Source organism: Stegostoma tigrinum, chromosome 18, assembly GCF_030684315.1.
Source record: "Stegostoma tigrinum isolate sSteTig4 chromosome 18, sSteTig4.hap1, whole genome shotgun sequence".
NCBI lineage: Eukaryota > Metazoa > Chordata > Chondrichthyes > Orectolobiformes > Stegostomatidae > Stegostoma > Stegostoma tigrinum.
This window is the reverse complement of record NC_081371.1, coordinates 61,644,433-61,651,585: the sequence shown is the minus strand read 5'-3', so window position 1 is coordinate 61,651,585 and position 7,153 is coordinate 61,644,433. Positions and strand designations below refer to the sequence as shown.

The following is a 7,153-nucleotide window of genomic DNA, read 5'->3' as shown; positions in this document are numbered from 1 at the left end:
TTTTTGGTTACTGGAGGAGGGTGATTGGTGTTCTGGCCCCAGTGACAGGGTAGGACTCCCTCAGAACTGAAATGGCAGCTGGGATTTGATTCTCAAGCTGGTTCAGAGAGGTCCAAACCAAATATGCTTGAAAAGCAGCTGCTGGAAACACAGTACTGTGAGGTGGGGCAATGTTCTTAGTCACATGATGCCCACCTAGATATGGATGTGCAGGATGGCTTTGTGCAGTTACAAACTCAAACTCAAGTCCCCAGCTCTGTGCTCCCGAGCCAATAAACTTCCACTGCGTGACCCCTGGCTGGCTCTGGGCTGGGGACCTGAAGGAGCTCAGACCCACAGTAAACATCTAGCTTCAGGTCTACTCCAGGTAAACTCGGGGACAGCATCCCCATACCCTCATAGCAACAATCCCTGACTGAAAATCTCTCCTCCCCTTTGCTTGCTTCTGTTAGTGTCGCTGGTGGTGTGGTATTGTTGAGAGTAGTGAGACCCTCTGGGTGAAGGGAAGCAGTCAGGGCAGAGGGTTGGGGGCTATCTAGATCCCACCCCCACACCCCCACACCCCCACCCTCGCTCCCCACCTGTCTCCTGGAAGACTGAGCTGGGTGCTGCGGGCGCCTCTTGCGGGAACTCTCTCCAATGTGTGTGTGTGTGTGAGAGAAGACGAAATGGAGCTGTGTCCCTGTTTCTTGCTGCTGGATTAGGTATGCGAGGCAGCACTTTTCTGTGTCCAATCATACACAAGGACTCAGTGATGCAGTAGGTTCTCACTGGAGGCTTTCCTGAGAGCTGCAGTGTCTCTCTGCTAAAGTGACGGTTACCCCCCTGTCTCCCGCAGTATAAAACCCTTCACTCTCAGCACTTGGAACCAAATCTCTGCAAAGCCTGGCCGTGAGGAGCAAACAAGAGAGAAACTGAGAGAGAGAGAGAGAGAAAAAAAAGTGCATTCCTTGTAATTTGTGTGTCTCTATTCCTCAGGCAGCCTCAGCTAAATAGATTTTCTGTTTATTTTAAACAAAATAAAGGACATCATTCCAGGTAAGAGATGTTGTGTTCCCAAGCTGTCCCCCTCTCTCTCTGTCCATGCTGAAAGTGTGACTGGCAGGAACCCTGTTGCTGGGGTTGGTTTATATTTGGGAAGGGACTATAGTCTAATGAATGCTCCCTCTCGGAATGGGAGGAACGTGTCAGCTCAGGATTGTGTTCCCTGAGCTCTATCAGGAATATCCCCTTCACCCGAATCATTGCGAGTCAGTGAGGCGGGTGACAGAGGGGAAGGAGCGGGACTATGTGTGTCCCAGAAAGTTGAGGTGGAGAAACTGTGACCAGAGGAGTGGGATTGATACTGACTGTAAACCTTTGTGTGTGTGTGTGTGTGTGTGTGTGTGTTCGTCTCTGCCACTCTCCATCAGGGAGAACGCGAAAACAAATGTCATCTTTCATTTGCTCGGTGTGTTGTTCCTGCTATTGCTGTGTTAGGGCTGTGTGTGTGTGATGAGGAAGAGATTTCCTCTGTTTCTGTCCAACACTCGCTGAATGTCTGCCCTGGTTTAGTGAGAGTCCGCCGTAGGTGGAGCATATCTCCGTTGGGTTCAGTCAGTCCGCTTACTGTGTTCATCTCGGTCAATTCCAAATCGGCAATGAATTCACAAAAGGTGTTTATCAGAAACAGCACATTGATTGCCTACTAGTTGTAATTTAATCAGTACACACACACTTTCTCTCTCTCTCTATCTCTCTCTCTCATACGCACACACACACAATCACACTGGTACACAATCTCACACACATTGACACACAATCTCATATACACACACACAGTGGACATACAATCTCCCACACACTGACACACATAGAGACACAATCTCCCTCCCACACACTGACACAGTCACACAATCTCTCAAACTGACACAGATATAGATACACAGTGACACACACAATTACACACTGATTCACACACACAGATATGCCCACATACTGACACACACACCAGCACATACATACTCACACACACAATCACACACACACACACACACACACACGCACACACACTGGCACGCACACACACAGACACTGGCACACACACAGGTATGCACAGACACTGGCACACACAGACACTGGCACACACACAGACACTGGCACACACACTGGCACACACATTGGCATACACATAGACACTGGCACACACACAGAGACACTGGCACACACTCACTGACACTGGCACACACACTGGCACACACTCACTGATAATGGCACACACTGGCACATACACACACACTGGCACACATATACAAGACGGGAACATGGAGAATGCTCAATCCTGGGAGAAGGAGCCAGGGCAAAGATGTCGGGGAATGGCCGGAAACCAGCGGCAAAGGATTTCGGCCAAGCCTGTGGGTCATCTCCGGGGAGAATCGGTTTTGCTCAGTTGCTGGGGGTATTTGTACACCTTGCCGATCCTCCCCTGGAATGGGCTGGGGACTGGGGACCGAGCTGCGGTTAATTCCCAGGGATTTAGACCGGATTCCGAACAGTGGGAGTGGAATTCCGAACAGACGGTGTGAAGGACAAGGAGTTTTCGACTTGATTTGATCTTCTGATCTCTGTGCCTGTATGCCATATCCATATTTATACACTGATTTATAACCATGTATTAATCTCCCGTGAGATGTGGAGCGCTGAGTCTGTCACCCTGAAATACAGCTGTACAGGAACAGGAGTCCCACTACTTTGGCTCCTACAGGTTGACTGGACCCAGTGAAAGAGCAGACAATTGTATCAGCAACAGCATCTTACTTTCTCCACCCGCACTGCCCCCCCCCCCATTACTGTTGGTGTTAATTTCAGCAGGAAATACAGAGTAGTTTTCCCAATGCCTCCAAACTCCAACCAGAGAACATCAGATTCCACTGAACTAGTGAGAGAGACAGAGACCGAGAGTCAGAATCTCCCCAGGTCACTGCCCTTACACGAGAAGGAATTTTCATCGTTTGATATTGGCAAATATTCTGATAGAGTGACCTGGGTAGGTCTGTCAAACATGCAGCACAGCCTCCTGAGAAACAGGGCACTATGAAGAGAGATCAGAACACATACTTCCTCTCTCAGTCACACAGTTTCTAACTGCTGCCAACTCCATCCCAGAAACTAACCCACCAGGGGCCTGAGCTCCACTCAAACACATTGTGTAGTAATTTCCATCTCCTTCAGTTTGATCCCACGCACTGAAGTCCCACAAAGATTCAGTGAAGATCCTAAATATTTTCAAAAAAATCTGTTCAGAGATGTTATTACATTCTTCTGCAGTAGATGGGACTTGGACCTGGGCCTCCCAGTTCAGTAGTAGGGGCACTACCACTGTACCAAAGAGGACCCTGAGTGAGTATCCAACGGTTCCTTTCATGGTTCATTTCACCTTGGTGCAATAACGCTGAATGAAGCATGGTGGTTTCTGGTGGGTGGTGTTGAAGATGGATGGGGGTCGAGGTGGATGGGGGTGAAGGTGGATGGGAGTTGAGCTGGATGGGATTGACGTGAATGAGGGTTGAGGTGGATGGGGTGAAGGTGGATGGGGATTGAGTTGGGCAAGGGTTGAGGTGGTTGGGGATTGAGATGGATGGGGATTAAGATGGATGGGGATTGAGATGAATGAGGGTTGAGGTGAATGAGGGTTGAGGTGAATGAGGGTTGAGGTGAATGAGGGTTGAGGTGGATGGGGATTGAGATGGATGGGGATTAAGATGGATGGGGATTGAAATGAATGAGGGTTGAGGTGAATGAGGGTTGAGGTGAATGAGGGTTGAGCTGGATGGGGTAAAGGTGGATAGCAATTGAGATGGATGAGGGTTGACGTAAATGAGGGTTGAGGTGAACGAGAGTTCTGAATCTGAACGAGGGATTGTGAATCTGAAACGAGAGATTAAGCAGGCTAAGAGAGGGCATGAGAGATTGCTGGCAAACATGGTTAAGGAAAATCCCAAAGCCTTTTATTCATATATAAAGAGCAAGAGGGTAACTAGAGAAAGGATTGGCCCACTTAAGGACAAAAAAGGAAAGTTATGCGCTGAGTCAGAGAAAATGGGTGACATTCTTAACGAGTACTTTGTTCGGTATTCACCAAGGAGAGGGATATGACGGATGCTGAGGATGGGATAGATGTTTCCTTACTCTAGGTCAAGTTGACAGAAGGAAAGAGGAAGTGTTGGGTATCCTAAAAGACATTAAGGTGGACAAATACCCAGGTCCAGATGCGATTTATCCCAGAGTACTGAGGGAAGTGAGAGAGGAAATAGCCGGGGCCTTAGGAGATATCTTTGCAGCATCCTTAGACACGGGTGATGTCCTGGAGGACTGGAGACTTGCTAATGTTGTCCCCTTGTCTAAGAAGGGTAGCAAGGATAATCCAGGTAATTATCGACCAGTGAGCCTGACGCCAGTGGTTGGGAAGCTACTGGAAAAGATATTGAGGGATAGGATCTATTCCCATTTGGAAGAAAATGGGCTTATCAGTGATAGGCAACACGGTTTTGTGCAGGGAAGGTCATGTCTTACCAACTTAATAGAATTCTTTGAGGACATGACAAAGTTGATTGATGAGGGAAAGGCTATAGAAGTCATATACATGGACTTCAGTAAGGTGTTTGATAAGGTTCCCCATGGCAGGCTGATGGGAAAAGTGCAGTCACATGGGGTCCAGGGTGTGCTAGTTAGATGGATAAAAAAACTGGCTGGGCAACAGGAGACAGGGAGCAGTAGTAGAAGGGAGTTTCTCAAATTGGGGACCTGTGACTAGTGGTGTTCCACAGGGATCTGTGCTGGGACCACTGTTGTTTGTGATATACATAAATGATTTGGAGGAAGGTGTAGGTGGTCTGATCAGCAAGTTTGCAGATGGCACTAAGATTGGTGGAGTAGCAGATAGTGAAGGGGACTGTCAGAGATTACAGCAGAATATAGATAGACTGGAGAGTTGGGCAGATAAATGGCAGATGGAGTTCAATCCGGGCAAATGCGAGGTGATGCATTTTGGAAGATCTAATTCAAGGGCGAACTATACAGTAAATGGAAAAGTCCTAGGGAAAATTGATGAACAGAGAGATCTGGGTGTTCAGGTCCATTGTTCCCTGAAGGTGATAACGCAGGTCAATAGGGTGGTCAAGAAGGCATATGGCATGCTTTCCTTCATCAGACGGGGTATTGAGTACAAGAGTCGGCAGGTCATGTTCGAGTTGTATAGGACTTTGGTTCGGCCACATTTGGAGTACTGTGTACAGTTCTGGTCGCCACATTAACAAAAGGATGTGGATGCTTTGGAGAGGGTGAAGAGGAGGTTCACCAGGATGTTGCCTGGGATGGAGGGTGCTAGCTATGAAGAGAGGTTGAATAGATTAGGATTATTTTCATTAGAAAGATGGAGATTGAGGGGGGACCTGATTGAGGTCTACAAAATCATGAGGGGTATAGACAGGGTGCATAGCAAGAAGCTTTTTCCCAGAGTGGAGGACTCAATTAATAGGGGTCATGAGTTCAAAGTGAGAGGAGGAAAGTTTAAGGGAGATATGGGTGGAAAGTTCTTTACACAGAGGGTGGTGGGTGCCTGGAACGCGTTCCCAGCGGACGTGGTAGACGCAGACACTTTAGCGTCTTTTAAGATATATTTGGACAGGTACATGGATGGGCAGGGAGCAAATGGACACTGACCCTTAGAAAATAGATGACAGGTTATACGGAGGATCTCGATCGGTTCAGGCTTGGATGGTCGAAGGGCCTGTTCCTGTGCTGTAATTTTCTTTGTTCTTTGTTCTTTGAGGGTTGAGTTGGGTGAGGGTTGAGGTGAACGAGGGTTGAGGTGAACTGAGATTGAGATGGGTGGGGTTGAGGTGAACGAGGGTTGAGGTGAGCGGGGATTGAGATGGATGGGGTTGAGGTGAACAAGGGTTGAGGTGAACGAGGGTTGAGGTGGATGGGGTTTTAGGTGGATGGGGTTGAGGTGAATGAGGGTTGAGGTGAACGAGCGTTGAGTTGGGTGAGGGTTGAGGTGGATGGGGTGAAGGTGCATGGGGTTGAGGTGAATGAGGGTTGAGGTGGATGGGGTTTGAGGTGCATGGGGTTGAGGTGAACGAGGGTTAGGTTGGGTGAGGGTTGAGGTGGATGGGGATGAAGGTGTATGGGGTTGAGGTGAATGAGGGTTGAGGTGGATGGCGATTGAGGTGGATGGGGTTGAGGTGAATGGGGATTGAGGTGGATGAGGGTTGAGGTGAACGAGGGTTGAGGTGGATGAGTGTTGAGGTGGATGGGGATGAAGATGGATGGGATGATGGTGGCGTGGCGTGAATGGTTTGTTGGTAGAAGAGTGCATGGGTGAAAGATGTTCAAGGGTCATTGCTTTGATGAGTGGGGGGATGGATGACTGGACCGATAAATGAAAGGGGCATATGCACCAGAGATTGAAGAGTTGAGTGAATGGATTGGCTTAAGTGTGTGAGTGGATGAGCTGCTGGTGTAATTGTGGGGAACAAGAGTACCCACTTTGTCCATGTACGTGGATTACATTGAATGCAAGGCTAGATGGTCAGGGTCATTCAGATCGGTGTCAGGTGCATGGGTCATAGATGCCCAACCCAGCTGTGGTGGAAGTGAGATCTCTCTCAACTGGTACAGTTACAAACCAATCCAGCTGAGAATATGGGACAAACACCATCAGCCCAGAGCGTGGTGACAATGTGGAACTTCCGAGATGCATGTAAGTGGATGTTGGATTATCAGTAGTTGAGGTGTCAAAGGAGATGTTGATAGACTGAGATGCAAAAAGATGGGAGAAGCTTTGTTTTGAATACAAAGGACACACTGAGCTGACAGACCCCGCTCCTGTGTTATAAATATTCTATCGTACCGTGGTTTTAACCTGGCAAGTTTGAGGTTTGAACAATTATTTCACCTGTAAATGTAACTCTCATGTGAAAATGTGTGCAATTCAGAAGGATGTCTATTTCTGACTTTGTTACTTAATTGTTTTATTTTATCATAAAGCACACGTGTACAAAACACTTCACCGTAAGCGTCAAAAGAAATATTTTGCAGACTAATTTGTGGATGCACAACAATTTATTGTGTGATGAAGTTTTATTTATATCAAACAAATGGAATGTGAAAT

General features: G+C 47.7%; 1 protein-coding gene across 3 annotated transcripts in view; it reads left to right on the top strand.

Annotated features, from left to right (window-relative positions):
- The first annotated feature begins 804 nt into the window (after positions 1 to 804).
- Positions 805 to 7,153, top strand: part of syt1a (synaptotagmin Ia) — a 512,169-nt gene continuing 505,820 nt past the window's right edge. The window contains exon 1 of one of the 3 annotated variants that reach the window (XM_059652601.1): positions 805 to 1,038. The gene's annotated coding sequence lies outside the window, so the exon portion shown is untranslated. The remainder of the gene's footprint in view (positions 1,039 to 7,153) is intronic. The other 2 variants (XM_059652600.1, XM_059652599.1) reach the window with 2 other exon arrangements.